Below are 21,262 nucleotides of genomic sequence, written 5' to 3'. Positions count from 1 at the left end.
TGATCCACTTTCTGACACTACTGGGTGGTCCATTAACTTATTATTGGCCTGTCATAAAATTAATGTGACTTCTCCTACTGATGTATATAATTTGCTATCAGCAGACCCTTCATTAGGTCAGTTATTAGCTGTTGCAACTGCTAGCTTGTTAGATAGTTAATTGTTTAGCATTCATGATGCAGTAAAGTGATTCCACAGGTTGTGTTCTGTCTTTAGGGACCAAAGACTTTAAACTGGGAGGAGGATGTAGCAATATGGACTACAATCGTAAAGTACAGTACCCTCTGGCATTTCCATGCATCACATGTCCCTCTAGCGATCAGTGTAACAGGTGACATCATATTTGTTTTCCAAACAAAAGGGATTGTGTGATGAGCAGTTTTCCCGACTGATAATTGCATTGCATGACTATTTTGAACACTGTGCTTAGACATCTTTAGCCTTCCTCACTACAAGAAACCTATTACTTCCCACTACACCTTATTGGACTAGAGTTAATGAGTTCCTAGGTACCATAGGAAGACTATCAGATCTGCAACAGGGACATTACTGTCATTACTGCTATAAGGGCCCTTATACCATCACCTTTAAGTCTTACATCTCATTAGGGTAAAGTCCCATACACACTATCAGATTTTCTGCTGATTTTTGTCTTCAGATTTACCAAAACCATGTAGTGCAAGAGCCTGCCTGATTGCATACAAATTAAAACTTCTATGGTTTGACCTCATATTATATGATTTTGGTAAATCTGAAGGAAAAAAATCAGCAGAAAATCTCATAGTGTGTATGGGGCTTAACAGTTATAGGCGGACCAAGGACTCCCTCATAAAAAGTGTGTCAGTATATTCAGATAGCTGTGTTTATCCTTATAGGTGCTAGCAATACTTTATTGACCCAATGTATATAATATACTGTTCTACTGGATAATATCCAAGAATGTCAGAATCCAGAGTGTCAGGTGGGTTGGAATGTTCACCAGGTCATGGCAGTGCAGATGTGCAGGTAATTCCAAGCAGTCCCTTAGGGGGTCGTGCTACACTATCTTTCATTTTATTGGCTACTGTTAGGAAAATGTATCCTGACCAAAAGTAGTGAAAGTTCACAATTTGTTGTAAGTTTTTCCAGTATAAACATTTTGGGGAAATTGTAATTTCATCTTGTATATATTAACTATGATTCCAGAAGAATGCTTTATTTCCTAAATAGGAGGACGGTCATCAGCTTTACATGTGCAGACACTATTCAGCACTTTCAGTCTAGTCACTGTACTTAAATGGCTTGTGTGTTCTCCTATTGTTCTGGCAGGAGGTACCATTATGTCCCCTCGGAGCTGAGCTCCTATGTGCCTATGTGCTCGAACAGTGTTGTAATTATGCTGATTGGACATGGGATCACATGCAAAAAGTGCAGAATCAAGCAGAGAACCATCACAAATGTAAACAATGGCTACAGTTGTAGCTGTCTCTGTTCTTCCTCTCATGCACCAATCTGCTGTGAGAGGAGAGAGTGAGTTTCACACTGTGATTGCCAGCCAGCACCTGTACAGTTTTCTATACTAGTTAGCACTGGTATAGGTGTCATTTAGTACCAGTGTCAGCCAGCATCATTGTTTTGATTGCCAGGCAGCACCTGCACTGTTTTCTATACTAGTGTCAACCAGTAACAGTGTCCTGAACAGCAGCCAGCTCCAGTAGAGTATCATCTGGTACCAGTGCCAGCCAGTGCAAATGTCTTGCTCACCAGACAGCATCAGTACAGTGCCCTATACCATACCCTTATCCGAGCATGCAACCTTGCAGGCCACAGGAAAAGGGGGAAACGAGAGAGCGCCCCTCCGAACAGTACCAGGCCATATTCCCTCAATATGGGGAGGGTGCTTTGGGGTTCCCCCAAAGCAACTTGTCCCCATGTTGATGGGGACAAGGGCCTCATACCCACAACCCTTGCCCGGTGGTTGTGGGGTTCTGTGGGCTTATCGGAATCTGGAAGCCCCCTTTAACAAGGGGGCCCCCAGATCCTGCCCCCCATGTGAATGGGTAGGTGTACCCCTACCTATTCAGCAAAAAAGTAAAAATGACAGCAGACAGTTTTTGACAAAAAAAAAAAGTGTCCCACGATGTACATCCATCTTTAATCACAGCGCCGATGGTTCCAAGAACAAAAAGTACAGAAAAGCTCCGCTTCGATGGAAAGCGTCCCGCTGACTGCAGCCTTTTCGTAGTGACAGCTGTTATATAGCCAAGGGCAGGGCCACTCAGTGATGTAACCGGGTGACCCTGCCCCTTCTGACGTCATGTGACATCAGATGGGGCAGGGTCACCAGTTACGTCAAGAGGTGGCACTCCTTACCAATTGATATGGGGGGCATGGATCTGGGGGCCCCCTTGTTAAAGGGGGCTTCCAGATTCTGATAAGTCCCTTGCCCGCAGACCCCCAAAACCACTGGGCAAGGGTTGTGGGGATAAGGCCCTTTTCTCCATCAACATGTTGAGGACATGTGGCCTGGTACAGTTCTGGAGGAGGTGTGCTGTCTCATCCCTCCCCTTTTCCTACGGCCTGCCAGGTTGCATGCTCGGATAAGGGTCCGATATGGATGTTGAGGGTCCCCACGCCATTTAAAAAAAAAAATGCTGTGAAGTTCCCCTTAAAATCCATACCAGACCTAAAGGGCCTTATATGGCAATAACTTGCATATAAGCCTTTAATATAAACACTTTAGATTTTTCACATTTGTGTCCCATAGACTTTAACAGTGTACGCATACATTTTTTGTCTGTTTGAATGTTCTGGTGCGCATCGAACCCGAGGGTGTTCGGCTCATCCCTAATCAGCAGCCAGCATCAGTACAGTGTCATCTGGTAGCAGTGTCAGCTAGTGAAATTGTCCTGATCACCAGCCTGCACCAGTAGAGTGTTCTATATCAGCATAAGCCAGAAACAGTGTCCTAACCACCAGTTAGAACCAGTACAGTGTCATCTAGTACCACTGTCAGCCACTGCCAGTTTCTTATTTATCAGCCAGAACCCATATGTTGTTCCAATACCAGTGTCAGTCAATGTCTCCTGATGTGGACTCCTGATTGTCAGCCAGTACTATTACAATGTTCGAATGTCACTGTTAGCCAGCGTCTGTGCCCTGATGTCCAGTCAGCACCAGTAGAGTTTTAATAACAGAGTCAGCAAATGCCAGGGTCCTGATCGCCAGCCACCACCAGTACAGTGTTTTAAAACCAGTGTCAGCCAGCAACATTGTCCTATTCGGCAGCCAGAACCAGTACAGTGTTCTAATATTTGTATCAGCCAGTGCCAGTGTCCTGATTACCAGTTAGCACTAGTAGAGTGTTCTAATACATTTGTCCGCTACAACCAGTGTCCTGAACACCACAGCAGTAACAGTACAATGTTCTTATACCAGTGTTAGTTAGCCATACTGCCCTGATCACCAGCCTGCACCAATAAAATGTTCTAATACTCAGGTCAGCCAGCCCCAGTTTCCTGATCATAATCTGGCACCAGTACCAGTGTCCTGATCACCACCCAGCACAAATACAGTAATCCAATACCTGTATCAGCCACAACTAGTGTCCTGATCACCAGTTATAATACCAGCTTCGGCCACAGTGTCCTGATTGCTAGCCAGCACCAGTACCAGTGTTCCAATACCAATATCAGCCAGCAACAGTATGCTAATCACCAGCCAACATTAGTACTGTGTTCTACTACCAGTGCCAGTGTCCTGGATACCAGCCTACACCAGTACCAGTATTTTAGTACAAGTGTCAGCCAGCACCAGAGTCATGATTGTCAGCCAGCACCTGTACAGTGTTCTAATACCAGTGTCAACCACAACTAGTGCCTGATTAACAGCACCGGGGAGATCTAGTAGCAGTGTCCTGATCGGCATTCAACACTAGTGCCAGTGTCATCAGGTACCAGTGTCAACCAAAACCAGTGTTGTGATTGCCGGCTAGCACTAGTACCCATGTCATCAGGTACCTTTGTGAGCCAGAACCATTGTCCTGATTGCCAGCCAATACCAGCAGCAGTGTTATCAGGTACCAGTACAGCCACTGTCAAAAAATGTAAGATAATGTACACTAGTTATAAAGCATTTTAAATTCTCAGTATGACTGTTGAGAGCAGTGGAGAAACTTCTGATTCAGATTTGGAGTATGAACTCATAGAAAGCATTGGTTCATTAATGGCCACCTCAGATTTAGAGAATTAAGAGGTCCCTGCTAAAAGAGTCAGGTGTACTATGTTATCTATTATTTTTATGGCTATTCTTTATTTCAGTAACACCTGTCATGCCCTATTTAAAGCCCAGCCAGGGTAAGATTCCCAGATTTACAGGTAATACATCTATGTTATATTGGGGCTTAAAAAGACAAAACAGAAAAAAAATCTGTTGTTATGTATATTGAAGAAACGTCTTTATTTTTAACAATTTGTTATTTAAATGTGTTAACAATCAACAACAAATCTGATTAATAATGCAAATAAAAAAAAAATAGTTACTGCATTTTATTCCAGTTCCAATATATTTTGCAAGTTTCTTGTGTATTTTAGCTTTTTTTGCACTTTCTTTTGCAGTTTGGCAACTGCCCTCTTGGGGGAGTCCTGTAAATAAGAAATATTCCACGGAAGACTAGTGATCTTTTCTCAACTATGCTGCATGCACAAAGCACATTATAGCAGGTGAAACATGTTGTGTTTGTTATTATTCATTATTCCGTTATTATTATATATTATTCACTATTGTTCATTATTTCATAACATTAGCTTAGTAATCCTCCAAATGGGACACTTGTTTCAGTGAGAATTGTCAAAGAGGGGATTTCCCTAACTTTGGAGAGATATTCCTTTATTGCCCATTTTAACAGATCAATTAACTCTTTAATACTCTATACAAAATGCAAAAAAATGGTGGTTGTGGCAAGGCCCCATTGAACTCAATACCGTAGGTGAGTTTGACAAGCAGTGGCACTTGTCAAACTCTGCACCCTAAATTAAAAATGCATGCAAAAATCACCATCTGGATTTCCTTTAAAGCTTGGGTAAGCAGCAGGGTTGGTGGTAAAACCACGACTCAGCCGTCCATTTTTACTATCCCCAGCTGCCTGTCTGAAAGAGACCTAAGTTGCATAGTAACATAGTAGGTGAGGTTGAAAAAAGACACAGTCTATTAAGTCCATCAAGTCCAACCTATGTGTGTGATTATATGTCAGTATTACATTGTATACCCTGTATGTTGTGGCCGTTCAGGAGCTTAGCTAATAGTTTTTTGACACTATTGATGCTCCCCGCTGAAACCACCGCCTATGGAAGGGAATGCCACTCTTAAGCCCCATACACACTATCAGATTTTCTGCATATTTTTTCCTTCAGATTTACCAAAACCATGTAATATGAGGTCAAACCTTAGGACTTTCAATTTGTATGCAATTTTTATGTGTTCACATTGATGTTTCTTATTATATATTTTGCTGTCACTTTTTAGTCTTTGGGTCGCATTAGGATACAGTGTGATCTTTTGGGTTATTTTTCCACGGAGATATATACGTATATGTTCAGTTGGATTGACACATAAGTTTTGATTATCACTACATTCACTATCCAGTTTTCTAATCATATGTCATAATTATCCCCATATTTGGGGGTTACGTTGTGTTCATCTGCTATAGGTGTGTGCACTTATTGGTGTTTATTGTTCCCCTTTTTTTCACTTTTAGATTAATATACATATAAGTTCGGCGCTTACACTTTAGACTCTTGATACTCTCCCAGCTAAAAAGATCCCAGTTTTAGCGTGTTAGCAGCCTTCGTTTTAGTTCTATTTTTTTCATTGCTGACTACTGCGCAGTATTGTTGTATATACACAGTTTAAGGTTAAATCTAATTTCTTCTAATTTGAATGAGTGGTCACGTGTCTTAAGTGATTTGTAATCTAAGCCTTTGTACACACGGTCGGACATTCCGACAACAAAATCCGTCGGATTTTGTCCGACGGATTTTGTCCAAAACTTGTGTTGCATACACACGGTCAGACAGAGTTGTTGGAAAATCCGATCGTACGCAACGTGACAACGTTATTTCGTTACAACAGGACTACGTTCAGGCTAGTAGCCAATAGCTTTGGTCTAGGAATTTGATCTGAGCATGTGTGGCACTTTGTCCGAACGGAATTCTCTACACACAATCGGACAAAGTCCGATCTGATCATGTTGTCGGAAAGTTTTATAGCCCAGCTCTAAAACTTTGTCCGTCTGATATTCCGACGGAAACAGTCCGATGGAGCACACACACAGTCAGATTATCTGACAACACGGTCCGATCGGACATTTTTCGTCGCAATGTCAATGGTAGAGTCTCCAGCCCATTTCCCTTATCCAGGGGTATGAGGCAGGGGTGTCCACTATCCCTGTTGCTTTATGCACTAGCTGTGGAACCCTTGGCAATTGTTATTAGAACACACCTAGATATCAGAGGATTACATTTGGGTCAGTGAGTTGAAACCATTAGCCTTTATGCCGATGGTATACTATTGTTTTTGGGAGATTTGGGTTTCTCTTTGTTGGCTGTGTTGTGCTTCGTTAAACACTTTGGGGAATATTCGAAGCTGTAAATTAAATGGGGAAATCCCAGATCCTGTCTAGATTTAGGGGCTCCAACCGCTGAGCAAGCCTCTCTCCGTCTGATAAAAGCCAACCCTGATTAAATGCAATACTATGTAAGACTCAACTAGGCACCTCTCTACATGACACCTAAGTCCAAAATACAGACGCGGTCCTGTCTTCCTCTTAGCCCTTGTACACACGGTCGGAGAATCCGTCGGAATGTGTCCTATCGGACCATGTTGTCGGATAATCCAACTGTGTGTGGTATGCATCGGACTGATTCCGTCCGAATATCCGTCGGACCCAATTTTCCAACATGTTGGAAATATTTCCCGACCAACTGGGCCAGTCGGACATACTCCGATCATGTGTAGCGAATTTTGATCTGACCAAGTGCCACGCATGCTCAGATCAAATTCCTACATCAAAGCTATTGGCTATTAGCCTGAATGTAGTCCCATCGTAACGAAATTACGTCATCACGTTCTGAAAGATCGGATTTTTCGACAACTTAGTCCGACCGTGTGTATGCAACAGTTTCGGACAAGATCCGACGGACAAAATCCGATGGACAAAATCCGACGGATTTGGTTGTCAAAATCTCCGACCGTGTGTACAGGGGCTTAGAGTTATGGGACACATTATTTTAGTAAAATTATATTGCTGCTCAAGCTCTACATTCTCTGGCAGCCCCCCTTGTATTTACCGTACCTCTCCACATTATTAAGTACATGGACTCTATACATGGTGTGCCCTAAAGAATTCCATGAATTTGGGCGCTGCAGTTCTTTCAGACCTTAACCTAAACTGCTGTATTTATCTGCCCAATTATGCAATTTTTTTCATTTTGACAAAGGGGATAAGAAGCATTATATCACATTAGTATGTTCATATATTTGCCACTCAGTTATTCATCCCTTCCAGATTTTGAGACTTTTGAGAGATAGGTGTAACCTCACTCACCTGGGGTGCCTTAGGGGAAAGATATACAATCATTGTAAGGTTTGGGAACTAGCTGCACGTAAGACAAATGCTTCATCTAATCACGCCCTACACTCCTTTGGGGTAATTCCTGAGTGCCGGAACTACTTGCTGTGCCTAATTCTGATTTGTATGTTAATAGAGGGGTCATTTATATCTCCCATGTACTTTCCAGCAGAGGTATTAAATTTCCCAACTCCATATTTTTCTGATACCTCCAAGTTTGTCACATTGTACACATTCAATTGGGGGATTCTAACCAGACACTCAATTCCCGATACCTGTTGGATTTATTCTTGGGTTTAGAGTCTAAAAAACTAACGTCCACTTTTTATAATAGCCTCCTCCAACCAGATGTTATTAATTTAGCTTATCAATTGAAAACCCATTGGGTGACGGACATGGGGGGAGCTAGAGGATGAAGATTGGAATGATGTACTGGAATTCTGTAAATAAGTTTCTTTAAAACTTCCTGATTCCCTCACCCACTTGTATATTTTGCATAGAACCTGCCTAACTCCCATTCACTTATCTAGGTACCAGCCACATCATAGCCCCTTTTGTCCCAGATGTGGTGGGACCAGTGGCACTTTTTACCACTTGATATGGTCATGTCTTGTCATTCAAGGCTATTAGTCACAGGTGGTTCGGGATCTACATGATCAAATGGGTTCCCCTTTAACCCTTTGTCCAAAGCAATGCCTTCTGGGCCTCCTTCCAAATGTAGATAGTGACAAACATCTCCATTTATTTCTGCAAGAAACACTTCACGGCTAGAATGTTGATTGTAGGGTATGACTCAGGGCATCACCACCAACAGTCCAGGGTTGGGTGGCTGTCATTAACCCCACGCTGCCATATAAGAAAAAAAATAGAATTTAAACTTTGATGGACACCAACAAATTTCAAACTACAAATATAAAAAATGATCTGTAAAACTGAAAAATAAATCTGTTGTAAATAATGGGAAAATACAAGGATTTAAAAATGTATGCTTTCCCACATTTCTTCTAACACAGTAAGATAAATATATAGTATAATATAATAAAGGCATGGAGTGTCCAAGTCAAATTAAATTGCATTATATTAGGCCCTGGGCTATTAGGGAACAGAGATCCAAATGTCCCAGGGCCCAAAAGTTCAGGAGGGCCATTTAATATTGTTACTCTCTTTTTTACCAGCTGTAAATTCACATTACATTCTGTAATAAAGAAAGACATGTCTTTTACTATGCTCTGTTGGACACAATTTAAAGTACAGCTACATCTGAAAACCAAAAATGTTATATTTTGCAGCTCTTTAGTCCTTAGATGGCTGCATTAGCGTTCTTTTCTTTTAGGCTAAGAAAATTTTTCGGCAAATACAGAAAATACCTTTTAGTCTGCCCAGAAATGCAATGTCCATCTCACTTCCTGACTGTAAAATCTGAGTCTACCTATGTTTCTTGTGCAAGCTATTAATCCCTTCAACCCACATGTCATAGCCCTTGTACACACGGTCGGAGATTCCGACGGAATGTGTCCTATCGGACCGTTCTGTCGGATAATCTCCGTCGGACCCAATTTTCCAACTTGCTGGAAATATTTTCCGACAAACTGGTCCGATCGGACATACTCATGTGATCATGTGTAGCCTACTCCGACAGACAAGGTGCCACGCATGCTCACATTCAAATTCCGACATGGAAGCGCTCGTTCAGGTAAAACTAATGCTCATAAGCGATATAGCACATTCGCCACGCTGCAATGTTAAAAATTCTTTCATGAAGCGCATTCTCTTGTTCTTTACAATGCTGCAAGAACGAACTTCTTTTGATGCTCATAGTCACACACACTTCTCCCAAACGTATTTCATTACTCATTTTTAACCATTTCAGCAATACAATTTTATTTTGCGTCACATCTACACAATTTTAGATTTTGTTTATTCTTTTTTGGATGTTTTTTTTTTTTTGGATTCCCTAAAAATCTCCTTTAAAGACAGTTTGCTAATTTTTCCTTTTTTTGGGTTTTCTTTGGTGTGTAAACTTACCATAACAACATTATTCTATTTTTGATATTTTCTTTTTCTTTTTTAATCTACAGGAGGTTGTTTAGTGTTGGTACCCATTGTTATTCATTTCACTTTGTTTTTTGGAAATGTACCTGCCTGCTCACAAATAAACTGGGCTTTTGGAAAGAAAACACATACGCAAGTATTTCTTCAAAAAAAAAAAAAACCTTTATTTCGGTGTCAGTAACAGATAAAGAGGGAGGCAGCAATGTTGAAACTGGGGAGATTAGCGAAGCCTTTGGCCCCCAGGGCACACATCAACTATTTAAATGCAAAAATTGGTGGCCTGAGGAATACATGTCTGAGGGAGAGAAGTCTGGTCCTGAAGTCCATGAAACCTGGAACAGCAGTAGATGACATCTATGTTCCCAGGCTGTGGTACTACAACAGGCTGCATCTTCTGTCAGACCAGACTGAACCCAGGTCATCACTCTCTGGTCTTCCTTCCACGCTTCCTTCCAGGCTGTGGCTGTGGCTGTGGTGCTGGAGGTGTGGCAGAAGGAGGAGGAGGAGGAGCGGGGGCATGGGCCAAACCACACAAGTGTGTTTCTTGTGTCATTTGGCCCAACAGACCCTTGTTGAGGGTGTGGAGAATAACCTCCTCACACAAGATCTGTTGCCCCTGCTCCATTTTATCAAGCTTGCACGCAACCAAGGCGGCAAAGGACTCTTGGTACGTGGGTTTTGCTTGGAGGGCCGCAGAAGCCTCACCAATCAGCCTCAGGGCCGACTCCTCAACATTCCCCCCTTTCACGCCCTTTTGCGTGGAAGGCTGAGGGGAGGGACCTGGCATTCAGTGAGGCTCCTTTGGCTGCCCACCGCCTGGCTGCCGCTTACCCCCGCCTCCTCCTGGCTGCCACTTTCCACAGCCACCTCCTGGCTGCTGCATTCCACACCCTTCTGTTCCTGGCTGAGTTCTTCCTGTGTATGAAAAAGGGACATAGTTTTAGTTTTTGGTTCATGAAACACACACAATTTTCACATCAACACTGTTGCAAATTGTTAACCAATAGAAAAGACTATCATTCTGTGCCCCACATTTTTCTTTCTTGTCCCAAAGGTTTTGGCCACTACTGCCTATTGATATGTGAAACACTTTCAAAACTCAGCAATTAGTGAGCAAAAATCAAGTTAACATCATTCATTTTGACTCCACAAATATGTACAACAATACTATACCTGGCTCAAGCTGGGCTCCCCCAGTTCTTCCTGAGTGGAAGGCCCGGGTTGGGCGTCGGAAGACTCATCGGGTGTGGAATGGAGCATAGAAGGATGCGTGGAAGGAAGAGTAGAGAGAGATTCTCTGACCTCAGCCTGGTCTGCCAGAAAATGCATCCTGTCATAATACCACAGGGTGTGGACATAAACGTCATCTGCTGAAGCTCCAGATTGCATGGACTTCAGCACCTTGCTCCTCTCCCTTATTTATGTACTCCTGAGGCTACCAATTTTCTTTTTTAAATAGTGGACGTCTGCCCTGGGGACCACCGGCTTCACAAACTCAACCAGTTGCAACATTGCTGCCTGCCTCTTTTGTTTGTTACTATATAGTGGGTGTGTTGCTTGCCACAGGAATGGCATGTCTCTGTATTTATCGATGAACAGAGGGAGGAAGCTATGATCGTTGAAGCAGTCCATAATGTCTGCAAGACACAACACAGGACAAACCCTAATGTCAGTCTAAACTCCACTAATGCAGACCTCAATCTAGAAGCAGTGTAGCCTAGTGATGTACCAAGTTCAAAATTTTACCTTCGTTTGCACATTCGTCGCGTCAGCTTCTCCCTCTGTTCACCGATCGTACGGATGACACACGCGTGTTGCGTTTTATATACAGTGCGCATGCTTGAAACTCCGCTCGCCCCTGATGTTCTTTCTAGACTATTCCCCACCCCTTCGCTTCCGGCGCAGTGGGGAGAGCACATAGCGGAGAGAACACAGGTGCGCACTAATAATAGTTCCACTAACGAGGAGGAGGGTGAGGAAAGCCTGGAGCCTGAAACGTCCCGATCCAGGAAGAGAAGATTTAAGGCCTCAAATATGTATTTTGGAGAGATGTTGGAGATGGTGGACATATTGAACAGGACCGACTATGATGGGAAGTATGGACCTTACCCAAACTCAAATATCAGAAAGGCCAAGATCATGAATAAAGTTGTGAAGAGTCTTCATAAGAATTTTGGGGTACGCCGATCCAAGGATCAACTGAGAAAACGCTGGTCAGACCTGAAACTGAGGGAGCACGAGCAGTACATAAGGATCAAGCGTGTTCTTGACAAAAGTAAGTAGTTGTCGTGTGTTCATATGATTATTTTTGCAGATAAGTATTCCTGCTGAATACAGTGTCCCCAATAATGTTATGACCTTGAAGCTTGGCCAAAATAAACAATTGTACAACACTTCCAAACAATGTTTCATATTGTTAATTCTGCCCTCTGTGTGCTAATTCTTTCTTTTTTTCCATTCTCATAGGGGAGAGAAGACTTGGCAAGTATGAGGGCACCAGGGACCACACCCCTCCCAAAGAAGGGCAACTTCCAAAAGCAGAAACAGAGGAGCAGGAGGAGGAGGAGGAAGGAGAGATCGTGGAGGTTGGGCAAATTGTCACCACAACAGGTGAGTGTTGGAGAACACAGCTTCCGGTAAGGTCATCAATGTATGTCACCATATTTTTATTACATGGTGTGTTTTTTTGCTTTGTTTTGTAGGTGATGTGGAAGAAGATTCCCGTTTTACCAGTGAAAGTGCCCAGATCCTGATTGGGGAGATAATGGGGTGCAATCGGGATTTGGAAAATATACAGCAAAACATCAATGATGTTAAAAATAAAATGAAGAACATCATTGATGTTTTGGGGAGAGTGTGAAACACACAAAACTAGATAGGGTTTTATTTTTGATATTTTAAACAAAAAATTTGGTATTTCCTGAAATTACAAATTTGGAAGATACACAGAGTGTCTAAACATGCGCTATCTCCCATCATGGGGGATCAATGTACGTGTTTTGTGGAAAGTGTCTGAGATGAAGGGGTTGCAGCCCCAAAGCATGTACATTGATCCCCCATGATGGGAGATAGCACATGTTGACACACTGTGTGCATCTTCCAAATTTGGATTTTTCAGGGGTGACACTCCATGTGATGAAGGCAATATCAGCCCAGTTTGTACATACTCATGTCTGATATTGTCTTCACTTTTCAAAGTTGAACTAAGTTCCTGTGTTCTGTATTTTACGGTTTGATACATGCCTGTTTACACAAAAACACCAAGCAAACCAAATTTTGATTAAACTCTGTTTTTGATACACACAATTTCTTGGTTTGTTGTAAAAACCTTTTCGAAACGCACATGTGAATGTGCTTGTATTAAAAAGTTTAATTATCAACAATGTGTGGCTTCCTTTTTCATTGCACCAAAAATGTATTTGTAGTAAAATTTTAGTTTGTGCTGAGAAGGAGTGTGATTTACTAAAGGCAACTCCACTTTGCACTCCAAGTGCAGTTTCATGTGTACTTTTGCAGTGCACTTGTAGTGCATAGTGGATGTGCCTTTAGTAAAAAACACCCAGAGTGAGGTGTAAATTTGGACAATCATGGCATTTTCCTGCCATGGTGCAGAAAATGAGCACGATTTTGGTCAGTAATGCACTACTAGTGATGGATGAACTTCCGACGTGACGTTTCGCGAACGCGGACCGCGAACGCGGCCGATAGTTCGCGAATCTAAAGGTTCGTGGCGGGCCCCATTGACTTCAATGGGAGGCGAACTTTGCAAACCTACAGGTCAAATTTGCAGCCACAAAATAATTAATAGCTGTGCAAACATAGTCCCACCACATGGCCAATGACATAACACATGTATGAGGTGAATCTGGGATCGACAACTACAAGCATTCTTTTTTTATATGGGAAATTGTTGTGACAATTCAGGACTGTGGAGCGCATGAAGGCAATGGAGGAGAGGGAAGGTCAGGGACCAGGGTAGGCAAAGAAGAGGGTGCAGGAGATGATCACCAGCAGCGTGACATACAGCAATGACACCTGCACTGTGATAGAGTCATCTGACACCAGCACCGTGATAGAGAGCACTGACATCAGCAGCGTGACATACAGCAATGACACCTGCACCGTGATAGAGTGATCTGACAACAGCACCGTGATAGAGAGCACTGACATCAACAGCGTGACATAAAGCACTAACACCAGCACCGTGATATACAGCACTGACAGCAGCACAGTGATAGAGAGCACTGACATCAGCAGTGTGACATAAAGCACTAACACCAGCACCGTGATATACAGCACTGACAGCAGCACCGTGATAGAGAGCACTGACATCAGCAGCGTGACATACAGCAATGACACCTGCACCGTGATAGAGTCATCTGACACCAGCACCGTGATAGAGAGCACTGACATCAGCAGCGTGACATAAAGCACTAACACCAGCACCGTGATATACAGCACTGACAGCAGCACCGTGATAGAGAGTACTGACATCAGCACCGTGATATACAGCACTGACACCTGCACCGTAAGCAGCCCCAGGAGGATGTCAGCATAGCACAGGGATGGTGGGAGCCCCTCATAATGAGCATAGAACAGGTATGGTGGGAGCACCTCAAAATATGCACAGCACAGGGATGGTGGGAGCCCCTCATAATGAGCATAGCACAGGGATGGTGGGAGCCCCTCATAATAAGCAGCCCCAGGAGGAAGTCAGCACAGCACAGGGATGGTGGGAGCCCCTCATAATAAGCAGCCCCAGGAGGATGTCAGCATAGCACAGGGATGGTGGGAGCCCCTCATAATAAGCAGCCCCAGGAGGATGTCAGCATAGCACAGGGATGGTGGGAGCCCCTCATAATAAGCAGCCCCAGGAGGAAGTCAGCACAGCACAGGGATGGTGGGAGCCCCTCATAATGAGCATAGCACAGGGATGGTGGGAGCATCTCAAAATATGCACAGCAGAGGTACAGCCCCAGGAGGAAGTCAGCACAGCACAGGGATGGTGGGAGCCCCTCATAATATGCATAGCAGAGGTACAGCCCCAGGAGGATGTCAGCACAGCACAGGGATGGTGGGAACCCCTCATAATAAGCAGCCCCAGTAGAAATATGACACCACTCAACCTCTTCAAAGAGGAGGGTACGGGCATATAGTACGGTGTGCTTTTTTTGGACAAGGAAGTTAGCCAAATGAAGAAAGAAGGTCTCTGTGCTAGTTTAAAAAAATTGTTTATAGACATATACATGGTCTACTGGTCACATGTGTTGAATTCCTCCGAGATCCATGCCTCATTCATTTTTAGAAATGTGAGGTAGTTAACACTGTCATGAGCTAGGCGAGTACGCTTATCAATTACGATCCCCCCTGCTGCACTGAATGTCCTTTCGGACAGGACACTGGACGAGGGGCAAGCCAACAGTTTGATTGCAAATTGGGCAAGCTCTGGCCAGAGGTCAAGCCTGCCCACCCAGTAGTCCAGGGGTTTATCACTCCTCAGAGCGTCCACATCGGCCGTTAACCCGATGTAGTCGGACACCTGACGGTCTAGGCGTTCCCTGATTCTGGATCCGGATGACACCTGTCGATCGGTCGGCTGAAAGAATGACCTCATATCCAAAGTCACCAACACATCTTCAAACCGGCCTCTTCTTGCAAGCGCTGTTGGATTGGTACCCGCAACTCCTTCTCTGGGAGTGGGAATTGCTCCTCTGCCAACGCACGCAAAGGCAGAATGCAGCATTTCTCGAAGCAAGGCCTGGAATTGCTGCATTCTGACAGCCCTCTGTGACGGCGGTAACATTTCCGCCAATTTGTGTTTGTACTGGGGGTCTAAGTACGTTGCCACCCAGTACTGGTCCTTGACCCTTATGCTTTTTATACGGGGGTCCCTATTAAAACACTGGAGCATGAAGGCCCCCATTTGCACTAAAGTGGAAGCGGTGTGGTGGCCTGGCTCCTGCTCATCATCCAGGATAATGTCGTCCTCTAAATTCTCCTCTCCCCACCCACGCACAACAGGGATCCCAGAAAGGTTCAAAGCATGCTCTTCTTGCTCCTCCTCATCCGCCCCGGCACCATCCTCCTCTGACTCCTCTTCTTGACTTGTCTCAGATAGAGTAGCCCCCCCTGGGAATTCATCCAGCATTGCGACTTCCTCATCTTCCCGCTCCTGCTCCTCCACAGCTTGATCAATGACACGACGCAATGCATGCTCCATAAAGAAGGCATAAGGTACCATGTCACTGATGGCGCCATGGCTGCGACTGACCAGTTTGGTCATCTCCTCAAATGGCCGCAGAAGTCTGCATGCGTCGCGCATGAGCAGCCACTGGCGTGTTGAAAAAAAACACAGCTCCCCAGAACCTGTTCTGCTGCAGAGTTCATACAGGTAGACGTTAACTGCACGTTTATGCTGGAGCAGCCTATCAAACATATAGAAGGTTGAGTTCCATCGTGTCGGGCAATCGCAAATAAGATGTCTGACCAGCAGATTGTGTCGCCGCTGAATGTCAGCAAGGCGAGCCATGGCCGTGTAAGATCTTCTGAAATGGGCCGAGATTTTCCTTGCCTGCCGCAAGATGTCCTGGACCCCAGGGTATTTGACAACGAATCGCTGCACAACCAAGTTTAAGACGTGTGCCATGCATGGGACGTGCATGATTTTGCCCTGTTTCAATGCGCTAAGCAGATTGGCACCGTTGTCACACACCACTTTACCAACTGTCAAATTGAGCGGTGTTAGCCACTGATCTGCCTGTGAATGCAAAGCTGAAAGGAGTTCCGGGCCAGTGTGGCTCTTGGCTTCCAGGCACAACAGACGCAGCACGGCATGGCAACATCTCACCTGGCATGTCGAATAGTTTCTGGGGAGCTTGGGCGGCGCAGCGGAAGAGACGCTAGCAGCGGAAAAGGAGGAGTCAGTCGAGGAGGAGAGGGAGGAGGATGGAGTAGGAGGAGGAGGAGAAGAAGAGTCAGGCCTGCATGCAATCCGTGGCGGTAAAACCAAATCTACACGGGTGCCACGGGTTACATGCTTGACGGCCGTCAGAAGGTTCACTCAGTGGGCAGTAAAAGTGATATACCTTCCCTGCCCGTATTTGCTAGACCACGTGTCTGTGGTCAGATGTATCTTGGCACCGACACTGTGTGGCAGAGATACATTCACTTGCCGCTGAACATGGCCATATAGCTCTGGGATGCCCTTCTCTGAGAAATACTTCCTTCTTGGGACCTTCCATTGTGGTGTTCCAATGGCCACAAATTTGTGAAAGGCCTCCGAGTCCACCAGTTTATATGGCAGTAGTTGGCGGGCTATGAGTTCTGACAAGCCAGCCGTCAACCGTTGGGCAAGAGGGTTATCTGACGTCATCATTTTTTTACGCTCGAACATTAGGCCCACGGAAGCCTGCCTTTTTGCAGAAAAACGTGAGCTTGGCGTGATGGAAGGTGGAGTGGAGGACAATTGTGAGGAGAGAGGAGAAAGAGAAGTAGAAGACGAGGCTGGACGGTGAGAGCCTGGAGTGTGGCTTTGTGTGTTCCGTTGCTCCCACTGGGCTCAGTGATGGCTGTTCATGTGCCTTCTTAAGGCGGTCATCCCTAGGTGAGTGTTGGGCTTACCGCGACTAATGCGTTGACTGCAAAGATTGCAGATGGCAACGCTATTGTCAGCAGCGGACACGTTAAAAAAAGCCCACACTGCGGAGACATGTGCCGGTGTCCTGGGAGCGCCAGATGTGACCGTACATGGTCGATGACTCGCTCCTGATACATTTGCAGTCTGCTTTGTCCCTCCTGTGCAATGTAAGTTATTCCTGCTTCTCCTTCCTATCTGCTGCTCCATATCTCCCTCTGAACTCCCCTCCTCTTCCTCTCTTGTGGGCACCCACATGACATCACTAGACACGTCATCATAGACGTCACCTTCCCCACCGCTATAAGTAGAGATCTCGGAGTAGGCAGCAACACCGGGGACGAACCTCCTCCTTGGGCTGATCTGGGTACTGTCGTCAGACTGCTGAGTAGCGGTTGTTGCTACCTCCTCTTCCTGATCCAATACCAAGAGTGGCTGTGCATCAGAAATGTCTTGATATGGATCGGAAAATAATTCCTGTGACTCAAGCGGAAGGTATGTGGTGGTGGTGGTGGTGTTGTTGGTGGTAGTGTCTTTGGGGGTGCACATAGCAGAGAGTGAAGAAGAGGGTGCAGATCGAGAGGATGAGGAGGGTGCAGAAGAGTAAGACTGAGTGAGCCACTCAACCAAGTCTGGTGCATCCTTTAAAGTAATTGAACGCACCTTCTGCAACTTCCCACTTTGGCTCAAGCCTGTTGCTCCTGCCCTACCCCTACCACCCCTGCTGAAGGGCCGGCCTCTTCCTCTGCCTGTCATTTTTTAAATGACCCTGTGACAAAACTCTCAGTCCCTATACCGATGAAGGACTGCTGCAGTATAGGGCAGCGGTCAGCAGTAGTGCACCTCAACCCTATGTATTGTGGACCTATACCAGTCCTTATAGAATGGCAGACTGTACCTCACTCAACCCTATGTACTGTAGTACCCTATACCTTACCAGTCCTTATAAGGACCTTTGTGGAACAAGTAGGTTGTGACTGATTAGCAGACTGTACGTCAGTCCCTATACCGATGAAGGACTGCTGCAGTATAGGGCAGCCGTCAGCAGTAGTGCACCTCAACCCTATGTATTGTGGACCTATACCAGTCCTTATAGAATAGCAGACCTCACTTAACCCTATGTACTATAGCACCCTACACCAGGTTATTACCTTACCAGTCCTTATAAGGACCTTTGTGGAACAAGTAGGTTGTGACTGATTAGCAGACTGTACGTCAGTCCCTATACCGATGAAGGACTGCTGCAGTATATGGCAGTGGTCAGCAGTAGTGCACCTCAACCCTATGTATTGTGGACCTATACCAGTCCTTATAGAATAGCAGACTGTACCTCACTCCACCCTATGTACTATAGCACCCTACACCAGTTTATTACCAGTCCTTATAAGGACCTTTGTGGAACAAGTAGGTTGTGACTGATTAGCAGACTGTACCTCAGTCCCTATACCGATGAAGGACTGCTGCAGTATAGGGCAGTGGTCAGCAGTAGTGCACCTTAACCCTATGTATTGTGGACCTATACCAGTCCTTATAGAATAGCAGACTGTACCTCACTCAACCCTATGTACTATAGCACCCTACACCAGTTTATTACCAGTCCTTATAAGGACCTTTGTGGAACAAGTAGGTTGTGACTGATTAGCAGACTGTACGTCAGTTCCTATACCGATGAAGGACTGCTGCAGTATAGGGCAGCGGTCAGCAGTAGTGCACCTCAACCCTATGTATTGTGGACCTATACCAGTCGTTATAGAATAGCAGACTGTACCTCACTCAACCCTATGTACTATAGCACCCTACACCAGGTTATTACCTTACCAGTCCTTATAAGGACCTTTGTGGAACAAGTAGGTTGTGACTGATTAGCAGACTGTACGTCAGTCCCTATACCGATGAAGGACTGCTGCAGTATAGGGCAGCGGTCAGCAGTAGTGCACCTCAACCCTATGTATTGTGGACCTATACCAGTCCTTATAGAATAGCAGACTGTACCTCACTCAACCCTATGTACTATAGCACCCTACACCAGTTTATTACCAGTCCTTATAAGGACCTTTGTGGAACAAGTAGGTTGTGACTGATTAGCAGACTGTACGTCAGTCCCTATACCGATGAAGGACTGCTGCAGTATAGGGCAGCGGTCAGCAGTAGTGCACCTCAACCCTATGTATTGTGGACCTATACCAGTCCTTATAGAATAGCAGACTGTACCTCACTTAACCCTATGTACTATAGCACCCTACACCAGGTTATTACCTTACCAGTCCTTATAAGGACCTTTGTGGAACAAGTAGGTTGTGAATGATTAGCAGACTGCAGCAGAAGGGCAGCAGTCAAGTATAATATTCTTTCTATATTTGGAAGAAAGAATATTATACTTATACAAGCCTATTACCATACCACTGATACCAGTCCTGAAAACAACCTTTGTGGACCTTATATAGTAACAGCTACTGATTAAACTGACCCTCACTGCCTCACACACTGCTTCCTGCCTGTCCCTATATAAACTGACAAAACAGAGGCTACTGGAACAATAACTGGAATAGCACTTTTGTGGACCTGATAGTAACAGCTAATGACTAAACTGACTGTCCCTACAGCAGACACACTGTCCTGTCCCTTTCTCTAAACTGACAAAAGACACTCAGGCTGCTGCAACAATCAGTAGCACAGCAAACCTATATACACCTAACACCTATACCAGTCCTGAAAATAACTTTTGTGTACCAAATAGCTAGCGATTTGGGTCACTGTAATCTCTCCCTGCTCCACACAGCAACCTCTCCCTATAGTGACAGAAGAAAGAATGTAAAATGGCCGCCGGATCGGGTGTATTTATAAGTTAGGGGGAATGTCCAAGTTTCCATGTGCTGTATTGTCTCAATTGGCTGTCCTGTACCCCATGATGGATGTGTCATCATAGGTCAAAGTTCTTTTACACAGAAAACAGGGAAGTTCGCCGGACGAACGGTGGCAATAGTCTGCCGATCGGGCGAATCACTATCACTATGCACTACATACATTAGTTACAAAAACAAGGTGTGTGTAGCAGACCCACAACATAATAACATTATCTGAAGAAGAGACTGTCCCCTCATCTCGCTTTGAACTTGGGTTTGCACTGTTGGTGAAAAAGACACAACTTGAAAAAACCTAAATATACCTAGGAGACACCTAAAACCAAGCCAAGCAGTAAATGAAGGAGTTTCAGATAAAAATGTATTCTTAAAATGCCGCTCAGACATTGTCTGGCATATGAATGGCCCCCCTACCCACAAAGTAGTCCATGTATTGTGTTCTAACCTCACGGGCGCTTTGGGGGGGCAAGCCAGGATGAGCATGTTCAAGGCCCGTGAGGTTATCTTCATTTTCCAGCAAGTCTGCTTCTTGTTGGCCAACTGAGACTGCATAGTTCACAGAAACTTTTTTCATAAAATTGTGCAGAACACAGCACGCCAGCACTATGGGATTCAGTTTGTATTCTGCCATCTGAATAGGCGTAAGAAAAAGGCGGAACCGGCTGGCCAGTATACCAAAAGTGTTCTCCACCACTCTTCGGGCTCTGGACAGGCGGAAATTAAAAATTCTCTGCTCTGGGGTGAGGGTCCTCATGGGGAAAGGCCGCATCAGATGGTTCGCCAGGGCAAACGCCTCATCTGCGACAAAGACGAACGGGAGTCCTTCCTGATTCTCCTCTGGGGGTGGCAAGCCCAGACTGCCACTCTGGAGACACCAGTAGAACTCCGTCTGTCTGAAGACTCCACAATCCGACATCCGTCAATTTTGCCCAACTTCCACATACAAAAAGTCATATGTTGCAGACACCACCGCCAACATCACGATACTATGAAACTATGAAACCCCTTATAATTATAATAGTACGACCCCGAGTCGGGTGGTGGGACGATGCGGGCGTGCTTCCCATCTATTGCTCCTTCACAAAAAAAAGTCCCAACGACTGGCAAAGT

This window comes from Lithobates pipiens, unplaced genomic scaffold, assembly GCF_037356315.1.
Source record: "Lithobates pipiens isolate NorthernLeopardFrog02 unplaced genomic scaffold, aLitPip1_a1.2 Scaffold_19, whole genome shotgun sequence".
NCBI lineage: Eukaryota > Metazoa > Chordata > Amphibia > Anura > Ranidae > Lithobates > Lithobates pipiens.
This window is presented reverse-complemented; position numbering follows the sequence as displayed.